Source organism: Octopus bimaculoides, chromosome 4, assembly GCF_001194135.2.
Source record: "Octopus bimaculoides isolate UCB-OBI-ISO-001 chromosome 4, ASM119413v2, whole genome shotgun sequence".
NCBI classification, from domain to species: domain Eukaryota; kingdom Metazoa; phylum Mollusca; class Cephalopoda; order Octopoda; family Octopodidae; genus Octopus; species Octopus bimaculoides.
In genome coordinates, this window is record NC_068984.1 from 50,058,714 (window position 1) to 50,071,266 (window position 12,553).

The following is a 12,553-nucleotide window of genomic DNA, read 5'->3' on the forward strand; positions in this document are numbered from 1 at the left end:
TATATATATATATATATATATATATATATGCATATATTTGTGTGTCTGTGTATGTGTTCGTCCCCCCACCCTCGCTTGACAACCGATAGTGGTGTGTTTATGTCCACGTGACTTAGTAGTTCGGCAAAATGAAGCTATAGAACATATACCAACCTTACAAAGAATAAGTTCAGGGGTCGATTTGTTTGACTAAAAAGTAGTGTTCCAGCATGGCCACAGTCAAAATGACTGAAGCAAGTAAAAGAATAAAAGAATATGTATTGCGAGAAAGATAGATAGATAGATAGATAGATAGATAGAAACATATACATACACGTGCAGATAGACAACATATAAACACACATGTACATCGACGCGCACTTCAAATACAACTTAAGAAATTTGGCGGGGCGTTACGTTGCTGCTACTGCTGCTACTGCTGCAGTTGTTGTTATTGTTGTTCTCCTTCTTGGATATTAAAGTGCAAAAGTACTAAGAGGAAACATAAGGCAATTTTTTTCCCCCCCATAATTCCACAGGAAATTTTTCTGAGATCACTCCTTCTTCCCGTCATAACCCTTCAACACCAGCACTATGATAGCATCACCACCACCACCACCAGCCCCATCATTACCACCACCACTGCCACCACCACCACCACCACCACAGCTACTACTATCTCTTTGTTTGTCATCCCTACACACAAGCAATAGGAATCCACTCACCAGCAATTAAAAATATTAACATCGACAACGTTAATAATGATTTTATTTTATTAGCCACAGGGGCCACAAAGATGCACAACAGGAATTAATATAATGATAGTAACAATTATAATGATAATGAAACACCGTGGAGAAGATGGGTTAAAAGTACAGCCGCAATAATAGCAGCAGCTACAACAATAGCAACAACAAAAGCTAGAATTGTAATAGAAAAGAAAAGTATTAACAAAAAAAACAAAAAAAACACGACGTACTTATAAGGATTGTAGAGAAAGCAATAAGGAATACCACGAGGAAGCCGACCCAGAAATTCACTGAATACTGACTTTTTCCCAGGGGATCTAATAAATAAGTGATAATTAACAGGAACTCTTCCGTATGTCGGCAGGAGAAGTTTTAGGGATTGACTGAATCACATACAAAAAAATAAAAAATATAAATAAATAAATAAAATAATAAAAAAATAAATAAAAGCTAAAAATGGGTTACTTCTTTATTGATCTTTTGTGACTCATTGACACACACATTAATAGGTTAAGTAGGATACTTATACATATGCATGCCACCATACATATACATACATATATCCGACATATCTATCTATCTATCTATCTATCTATCTATCTGTCTGTCTATTCATCAGCTCTCTCTCTCTCTATCAATCTATTATCTCTCTCTCTATCGATCAATCATCTCTCCCTCTCTCTCTCTCTCTCTCTCTCTCTCTCTCTCTCTCTCTCTCTCTATCTATCTATCTATCTATCTAAATGCACGCAAATGCACGCACAAACACAAGCATACATTCACACGCACACATACAAGTACATAATCAGATATTTATCATAGTTTTACAAGAAGAGTAGTGACTTCGAAGTTTCGAAATTTCGGACTCTAGTGCTCAACTGTTACTTATTTTATGGAGCCTGCAAGGACGAAAGGCAAAGGCAATCTCAGAGGAATTTGAACTGAGAATGTAAAGACAGACGAAATGCCACAAAGTGTGCCAACGATTCTGCTATCTCGTCGCCTTAAACCTTGATATATATTATGCACAAAGCGGCGAGCTGGCAGAGTCGTTAGCACACCAGGCAAGATACTCAGCAACAATTCGCCCGTCTTTACGTTTTGAGTTCAATTTCTGCCGAGGTCGACTATACCATTCATTCTTTCGATGTCAAGAAAATAAATACCAGTTGAGTACTGCATAGTACTTACCACCTTCTCCGAAAATTGCTGGCCTTGTGTCAAATTTGAGACCAATATATAAAAGACAGAGTATAGAGACACAACTGACGTCTGGTGACTACGAGAGTCAGTTATTAATGTTCTTTGAAGAGATCTCCGTCGTAATAAACTGCGATATCTTTGTCTAAAAATATAGTGGCTATATGCCAATAGAGGAGATATATATATATATCCATGTTTGATATGAATGGAAAGGAATATATATTTGGAAAGGAATATATATTTCAAGACTTCAACTAATTTCAATACTCAAATATTTCCATATTAACCGTTTCGCGTGTTCTTTTTATAGAATTTAGAAATTCCGTCAGTCATTATCTGGAAGTAAGGAATAATGCCAGATTCTTGCTGCTTTTCTAACTTGATATGGCTCTTATTAGTTTTTATCTAGTTTTAATTATTGCTATTGCAGTTGATGATATAATTGTTATTGTTTTTGTTGCTATAGTAGTAGTTGTTGTTATCGATGGTTTTGCTATAGATCTTGATATCGCTGTTATTGCTGTTGTAGATGTTGATATTTTTCTTTATCATCTTAGCGTTCTGGATATCAAAGCAAACATTTAAAAAAAAGAAAAAAAAAAGAAACATCATTCGATATCAAGTAGAAGGGCCACACAAACGTGATAGCACACACTCAAGACTAATTGACAAATAGGTTAGGAGATTTTAAAAAAATACAAAACTAGATTTAGCAAGAAGGAAGGAGAGAAGTGAAAATAATCAAGAGAGGGAGAGGCCGGAGGAAAATCGTAATTAATAAAGATACAAGAAGACAGAAATGGTAAATGGTGGTGAGAGTCCGGTATAGAGAGGATGAGAGTGAAACGAAGAATAAAGTATTAGAAATATAGAGTGAAGGGATAAGGAGGAGAAAAAGAGTAAAGATGTAAGACAAAAAGAGGAAGGAAAATGTGAAAGAAAACTCAAAGAAAAAGAGCAGCAAATATTATGAAAGAAAATAAGACGTCAAATTGGCAGAATGTCAGGCAAAATGTTTGGCATTTCGTCCGTCTCTGCATTTTGAGTTCAAATTCCGCCGAGGTTGACTTTGTCTTTTATCCTTTCGAGATCGATAAAATAAGCACCAATTGGGTACCAGGGTCGATGTAATCGACTTATCCCCTCCTCTGAAATTAATGGTCTTGTGCCAAAATTTGAAACCAATTTTATGAGAGAGAATAAGGCGTCGGGTTGGCTGAATCGTTAGCCTCCCGAAAGAAACGCTTCGCAGTATTTCGTTCATCTTCACGTTCTGTGTTAAAAATTCCACCGAGATCAACTTTGCCTTTCATCTTTTCGGGATCGATGAAATAAGTACCAGTTGCGCACTGGCGTAGATGTAATCGACTTTCCCCCTCCTCTGAAATTGCTGGCCATGTTGCCAAAAATATCAATATTATGAGAGGGAGAGAGAGAAATAGAGTTAGATAAACATGAGAACAATAATTTTATTAGAAAATTCGACTTTTTCTACCCCAAGAAAGAATAGTATTTATATAATATTCTTCATAGTTGTATGCGATGTGTTTCGAAAACCGTTATTCCTCAACAAAATTTTTGTATATACATATAGGAGAATTTGTTTTGGGGTTTGAAAATACACCTGAATATGAAAAACGTGCAGTCGTTATTAAATTGATTTATTCACATACCAAACTAGTTTCGACAATTTTATGTTTATCAATATATATATATTGTTCAGAAGGAGGGGTATATTTTGATGAATGATGTTATATGCTTCCGAGTTCCTTGGATTGTGTGTTGATACGTAAGACAAAGATTTAAGTGTGTCGTGGGGCTTTCTTATTTTTCGTAAATGTCTATCGTTTTTGCACGTTCTAGTCCGTTTTTGATTAAACTAAACGATTAAGCCCCAAAGTGTGAAAAATCAACATAGATAACAGCGGCAAAGACAACAGCGAACCACAACAAAGCGTGCGTTTGTCATGGTAACAAGCTGCTAATGTCATCCTGTCTGTTGAGTGGCTAAAATTACCCAAATTTCCAAACTTAATGTGAAATAACATCAGATCCTTTAATTTACGAAATAAAGTAATTGGTTGATCGTAATCAAAATTCAGAGTTGCACCGATACACTAAAATTGAAAGCAATTTGAGCGAAATTAAAGGGGGCACATTTTCCGAACGAGAAGACCTGGATCCTATTTATATGTTCTTGGAGTAGTTTATCTCAGGTTTCGAGCAATCGTGCAAATTCTTCTTGCCAAGTTGAAAGGTGTATTAATTTTAGTATGCTATATCTATCTATCTATCTATCTATCTATCTATCTATCTATCTATTTATCTATCTATAGATAGATACATACATACATACATATGTGCGCGTACATTTATATTTACACACCCACACACCCACGCGCGCACACACACGCACACACACACACACACGCATATATTCGAGTTTGTATGATGATGGTGATAATAATAAATACTATTGTTATTACTACTGCTACCACCACCACCACCACCACTTACAACAACAATATTGAAAGGGATGGTAAGGATGGTAGTAGCGTTGACCATATGAACATTGACTCCAATTAAAATTTCTGGAATGGTAACAATAGAACTCAATGAAAACAGGAATGTTTTTTTTTTTAAATATTCCAAAATATAGCCAAACAATTATTCATTTAGCAGCAGTCAAAGTAAAGAATCCTTGACATTTCCACCAAACCGTGACGTCTAAGACACATACCGATTGGTCGAAATACATTTAGAACTTAGTTGGCGCGCACACCAAACTATGCCATCTAAGCCACATGCTAGTTAGTCAAAATGCAGTTCGTAGAACACAACTGTCACTACATAAACCTAATGATTGCTGGTTTCTTTCAATATTGTAAAATTATAAAAAAACTGCAAATAACAAAACGTGAAAATCAAACTTAGATGGGTCATCCCATACATAATGCAGTTTTTTCAAATGTATGAACTAAAAGTCGAAGGGGGACGGGATAAACTAACTGCATCAACTTGCTGTAAAAGCAGATAGTAATTTTACCTTGTACTTATTCTTAGTGCAAGTTTCGAAGAGTGCAGTTCGATTTTAACAGTTATTTTTTCAAAGCTATAAAAGAGGTGACAAAGGAGCATATTCGGCATATTTCCAATTAAGGAAACAACGCAACGGAAAGTACAAGGCATATTAATGCAGTATATGGGGATCGGACAAGAAGCGTATGCCAATGTCAACCGTAGTTCCAGAAACCCCGAGCCGGAAACAACAGCCTAGAAGACGAGCCTCGTATTGGAAGTTCTGTAGGGCTCGACGAGGACGCCCTGCAAATCTTGGTGGAGCATAATACCATCGTAACTGTTGAGGAACTAGCAGAGAAGCTTGGATTTGGTCATTCAACCATCCATAGATAACTGCGTTCTATCGGAAACGTCAGCAAATTGGGTCAATGGGTTCCTCACAAACTTTCCGACTCAAATTGCGCGCAGAGAGTGAATGACTGCTCTTCCTTGCTGTCACGTCTCACGAATGAACCTTTTTTGGACCGAATAGTGACTGGTGAGGAGAAATGAGTTTTCAATAAAACATGTGAAGCGCTGAAGACAGTGGGTAGGGAAGGGAGAAACACCGGCACCCCAGGCTAAAGAAGGTTTTCACCCACGTAAGGTGTTGTTGTCTGTTTGGTGAGATGTAAAAAGTTTAGTCCACTTTGAACTTTTAAGCCCAAACCAAATAACAAAGGAAATCTACTGCGAGCAGCTTGAGCGACTTAAGTCAACACTGGTAGAAATACGATCATCTTTGGTTTGAAGACGAAAGGTGCTCTTCCATCAGGATAGTGATCGACCACATACAACGAATATTACATTCCAGAGGCTTGAATATTTTGTATGAAAATCAATGTCCAACTCACCATATTCGCCGGACATTGCCCCATCTGATTATCATTCATTCCACAGTCTTCAAAATCTTTTGGACAGAAAAAAATATGAATTCTGTAGACGAGATTAGAACAGTAGTGGAGGAGTATTTTTCGTCGCGGACAACTAAATTTTGGAAGAGGGCCTTGTAAGTCTAGCAGATAGATGGAAGAGCATTGTATAAAATGAAGGAGAGTATATTTTAGATTAATAAAGAACTTTATTGTAGTTTCGAAAAATAAAAGAAGTATAAAAAAAAAACCCACATTATTTATGTGATAACCCAATATATGTATGTATATGTATGTTCACACACACACACATACACACACACACACACACACACACACATCTCTAAACAGCAGATAAATAAAAGGGTTAAAAATATATTACTTCTCTATTTCATTTTCGAAAGGAGGCATTCCAGGAACTAAGAGAACAAAATCCCCGGTAAATATTTAAAATGACAAAAAGCATGAGGATCATCCACACGCTCTTGAAAATTTATGGTATAGGTAAGAATGGTAATTGAGATTCTTAGATGAAATTTTCTTCTAATGTTGTGACTAACTGTTGTCTAGTGTTATCTCAGTTAAATGAAAGTTATAGTTATCAAGAAAGAATTTAGCTGTTATGGTCTTTTTTGTTTGTTTTTAGACATGGCAAGTCACATCTGAAAGATTGTTGTCGAGCCAATAAAAGTTGATCAGAAGGAATGTAACTGTGGAATGGCATTGTTTTGTGGGAATATCTATAACCTGCAGAAGAAGAGATGAAAGACGAAGTTGATACTGCTTTTATTTGAATGTAGAACATAAACTAATGGAACTTAGTATTGAGTGTTTCAAGAATTTGACTGCCCCTGGTGCTATTTTGACTGGTACCGTAATAATCTAACATCTGCGGAAAAGTATTCCAATAGGAATGCAGTAACCATAAATCTACTTGTTTTCTAATTTGCGAAAGTTCCCTAAAGAGAAAGGAATAGTTCTCTTTCGCTTTATTAATTTTCCGAAAATTTCCTGTCTTTATTTTCTAAGTATTTTATCTTCCGAAAAATCTTTGTATTTGTCACTGCACAGATGTTCATATTGATAGAGTACTGGAATAGTAATAATTATGAACACAAATATTGCTCTGTGGTACTGAAATTCGTTTTGACATCGGATAGCTTCGTGTTCAATCTCACTGTTTGGATCATTAAGCAAGTGTCATCGACCATAGCATTATGTTAGTAAAATTTAGCAGTCAAACGTTATGTAGAAGCCCATCAAGAAACGTTCGTGTTCTTAGGTGGCAGGCTTAACCATCACCAATTTAAACAACATCACCTTGTTGTTGGGTACCTTTAGCAGAGTACAATCTGATTCATGCATTCAGATCAAGCCTCTACTTTGAGTGTGAATATAGTACCATCTCTTCTTTTCGGAGGCATTGACGCTGTCTTCTCATATATCGTTAAAAACAATCATAATGCCATTGTTGATAATTTATCACTAACTTGATTTAATTTAGTCAACGTAGCTTAAAGGAAGCAATCATAGTGAAGCATAAGACTAACTTAACTGGTGTTTTTCATGCAAATAGCCCCTCAGAGTTATTCACTACTTAATTGAAAAGTCTTTTTTACTTTATTTAGTGATGCATCTAAATCACATGCAATGTATGGAGTAGATAAAAATGTATTATCTAAATTACTGAAGTACTGATCTTCAAAATAAAATAGGTAAGATCGTTAGAATTTCGATTTTACTCTCAAGCTTCGAGGCATAAACTGGTACACAACAAAATAAATATCTTCTGGAATCTTTTAATCAAAGACGTGTGTGTATGTATACACACGCACGCACGCACGCACGCGCACATACACGTACACACACATGTACACACACATGTACACACACACACACACACACACACGTACACACACACATTTGCAGTCATACGGGCATACGTGGCAAGTATTACAGTAAAGGAAATTAAGAGAAACAGGCTTAAAAACCAGTTTGAAAAATTCTCCATCATCATTTGAATTCATATAACGATTAAATCAAGAACCTGTTGTCATTAAGGCCTTTGGGGAAGTGAGAAAAGAGAAATTGACTGTATACAATATTCTACTACTTTCTGTCTCTCTGTTTAGCTGCTTTAAGAAAAATAAATTGTAGCTGCATTCATTATTCTATCATTCTCTTTCTTACTACTTTTTTTGATTTGTAAAACATTCTAATGTGAGACTGCGGTCATGCTGGGGCACCCACTTGAAAAATGTTAGACGAATGAATCGAACCCAGTACTGACCTTGGTAGCATTTGAACTTTTAATGTAAAGCCGAAAGAAATGCTGTTAAGCATTTTATCCGTGGTGCTAACTATTCTGCCAACTCCTTACCTTAATAATAAAAAAAAAACCATAATAGTAATGGTTTCAAATTTTCGCACAAGGTCAGTAGCTTTTGAGAGTAGGGTGAAATCCATTACATAACTAAAGTACTTGACTGGTACTTATTTCCTCAATGCTAAAAGGCTGAAGACAAAGTCGACCTCGGCGGAATTTGAACTGAGACCATAAAGACGGACGAAATACCACTTGGGGACAGTATCAAAACAGTTTTGTGAGGAATATAAAGGAAATGGGAATAGAGTATTCAGAAGAGCTGTGGCAAAAAGTTTGCCTCCTTGACACGTCCAGAATCATTCGGAAAGTATCATATATAGTTGAAGAGAACGAATAGCATGATACCATATGCTGCAGGTAGCAAGTCCGTTCCTCAAGCAAAGCACCCAGAGTTCTAACAAAACCTGAGTTAAGAAAATGATAATAATTCTCTGTTTATTGGCCACAAAAGCCACGTAAACATTCAGAACAATACAAAGATATAGAATGAAGGAAATTTACATAGAAACGTATAAACTATAAAACAATAACAATTTGTAAAAAATCTTTAAAAAAATCGCCAGTAGAGGGAACTTCATCTAGGGGCAGCTAACGAACCCCACAGATCCCGAGCTACCCTGTCCACAGGGACAGTACCATGATGAGTGCTTCTCTACTCTCCGTACTCTTCAGTCCCCAGGCATGAACTTAGAGCAGGCCACCTTACTCGAGCCATCCTCTCCACATTCGCCCACCTTTAACAAATTTACAAGGGAGCAGTAAATTCCTTTCAACCCTCACCTTCTTTTCCAGATGAAATTTTGAAATGTTAATGAAGCCTTGGCCGAAGAGGATATTAATATGAATATCGACAACAACAACAGCAGAGACGACGACGACGATGACGTTGATGATGATAGGTGTAGAAGCCCAAGAAAAAGAAAACTTGAGAGGAGGAGGAGGAGATGGTGGTGGAAGTGGAAGAAGAAGAAGAAGAAGAAGAAGAAGGAAGGATCTCTATCGCGACAACGATGACAACACCATCACGCTACAAGTAACAAAGCCACCACATCAAATTCACTCCGATATATTTATTAAACAACAATAACATAAGCTAGCTCTATTTTAAGATTTTTCTCAAATTCTCAGAGACCTTATCTTCTGAAAAGATAGAGCATCAACCGCAACGTTAGATAACAATAAAGGATGCATTGCATACATTGTCATAAGGGTTTTTTTATCACAAACCTTTCACCATTTTTTAAAAAGAAACTTTATTGTGAATATTACATTATCATTGTACAAGATTTCGTATGAAAAACTGTTTAGACAGAAGATAGTCCGATAGGAAGTAGATGAATATGGCAATACGACTGGGGTTTTTTTGTGTTAGAGAAGGATGTGAAAACTTACAATAAGAAGAGAAAAAAAAAATCAAATTCTGTCCTTGAATGTTTCTGAGTTTCACACATGTGTGTTTGTGAACGTATAATAAAGGGAAAAACAAGTATAATAATAATAATAACAATTATAATAATAATAATAATAATAATCATAATAATAATACCACCACCACCACCAACAACAACAATAACAATAATAATAATAATAATAATAATAATAATAATAATAATAATAATAATAATAATAATAATAATAATGAGGTGGAGGAGGATAACATAGCAGATAAACGAACAAAGAACTGAAAAGATGCTGATGTATGAAGATTTAATGACGTACAATTTATTCATACACACAAACACAGCACAAACATACTCTTTTGTGTTACTGTATATGCGTAGAGACATATTCGTATGCGTGTGTGCGTGTGTGTGTATGTGTACATAATGTAGTGTATGATGTGAGTGCTGAATAGAACGGTGTACAAGTGTGTAGGATGGAGGAGGAGACGAGTGGAAAGTGTCTGGTGTATGTCAATGTGTGTAGGGGTAGGTTTCGATGAAGAAGCTCGACGAGTTAAGACCATTAGGAACAGAGTAATGAAGTGAGAGAATCAAATCCTGCTCTCGGCGGAGGCGGGAGTCCGAGTGTCTACTGAGCAAGGACAGTCCAAACACAACAAAAATGAGATCAGAGAAATAATTCCAAGTGCTCAGTGGCATGTGTATCAACAACATAAACAGATGCAGATATAGACAATACCGTACAACATGAATTATTGATTTATTAAAACCATATCGGCCTCTAAAGGATGTTACAGTTACTAAGTAGTAATTGAAAACAGCTCTATAATGGAAGGGGAAATAATCTCAAGAATGATTATCCCGCCAAAGTTTACTGTGTGTGCGTGTGTCCGTGTGTATGTATAATGTGTTTGTATGTGTGTATGTTTTTGTGTGTGTGAATATGTACGGCTCTATAGATTTTAATGAAAGAAAATTCAATGTTAAAACTTCCTATAAATTTATAAATATGCAAATCTCCATGCATGCGATATAAAAGTTTGTGCTCACATATACATCTGTGTGTGTGTGTGTGTGTGTATGTGAGCATGGGTGTGTGTGTGTGTGTGTGTGTGTGTGTGTGTGTGTGTGTGTACACTTGAACACAGATACATACACACACACATACACCAACACACATATACACTATGTATGTGTACGCCAATGCTTGCACTTTCTTGCAATATGTATATGTGCGTATGTGTTATGTATGGTTGTATATTTTTTCTTCTTTTACTTGTTTCAGTGATTTGATGGCGACCATGCTGGAGTACTGCCTTGAAATGTTTTACTCGAGCAAATCGACCCCAGGGCATTTTTTAAAGATTAGTACTTACTATATCGGTCTCTTTTGCCGAAAATCTAATTTACAGGGACGTAAATACATCAACACCTGTTGTCAAAGGGTGATTGCGGGGACAAACATAGACACAAAGATACACACACATAGATATACACATACATAATACATACATGTATATATATATATATATATATATATATATATATATATATATATATATATATATATATATACATATATATATATATATGTCTGTGTGTGTGTTTGTGTGTGTGTGTGTGTGTGTGCGTGTGTGTAAATGTATTCGACGGGCTTCTTTCAGTTTCCATCTATCTAATCCACTATCAAATCCACCTCGATCGGCCCGAAGCTAGAGTAGAAGACACTTGCCCAAGGTGCCACACAGGACTGAACCCTGAACCATGTAGTTAGGAAGCAAGCTTCTTACCAAATAGCCACGCCTGCGCCTATATGTATGGCTAAAGGGAGTTAGCATTGTCACTGGTAAAGTTGAAACGGCAATAATGAGGCTGTTTGTGAATTTATTTGTTTTGGTAGTGGTGAGGGTGGGGCAATGATATTAATAGTGCTGGTAACATAGGCGGTACTGCCGCAGTTGGATACGAATATATAGGCTGAAGTGTTTGTGATAAATTGGTTGTGTAATTGTCGGTGAGAATGTCGGTGATGGTACGGTGGTGATATTTGTAAGTAGCTGAGGCTCCAGATATTGCGATGGTACTAGTGGCAATAGGTAGCGATAGATTCGCGTGTAAGATGTAAGATATGCAGAGACGCGTTAAGATTTAATATAAAATGATAATATTTAGGTGAAGACATGGCTGTACAGATAAAAAGTTTGATTCACAACCACGTGGTTTCGAGTTCAATACTGCTGTACAGCAACTTGGGCAAATGTCTTCTATTATAACCCAGATCAACGAATATATTGCGAGTTAACTTGATAGACGGAAATTGTATGGAATTCCGTAAGTATCAGAGCTTCAAAACTGAGCACTTGGAGAGATTTGTCGGTCCAATGACTAAAATAACTAAAGGAACACGTACATAATCAGGGAAACACTTAGCAATTGTGAAAACAGAGATGACATAAGAGTGGGTGAAATTAGATTTTAGGCAAGGTATCCGTTTATAATCTAGCTATTTCTAATTTTTGTTCACCCAGTGTGTTTCAATTCAATGTTGCCACATCTGCTTCAAAATTGACTTCAGTGTATTTCAAATTTGTCCTGCGTAAATATCTGCCTCTATCGAAAAACGCTGCGCGTGCGGTCGTGCATGAGTACGTATGACGACTATGGGTCACATACAGCCAATAAGCCTTTATTACTAACCAATGAAATTTCAACCACGCCACTGAGCGGTAATGCTCTCCTAAAGCAGTTCAAGTTTTTTTCACTCAAGCTATTTTATTCTGGTGCTTTATATGCTCAAACGGGATTTATAAGTTCTGTCTACAAATTGACTCCCTTGTGTGTGTGTGTATGTGTGTGTGTGTGTGTGTGTATGTATATATATATATATATACATATATATAT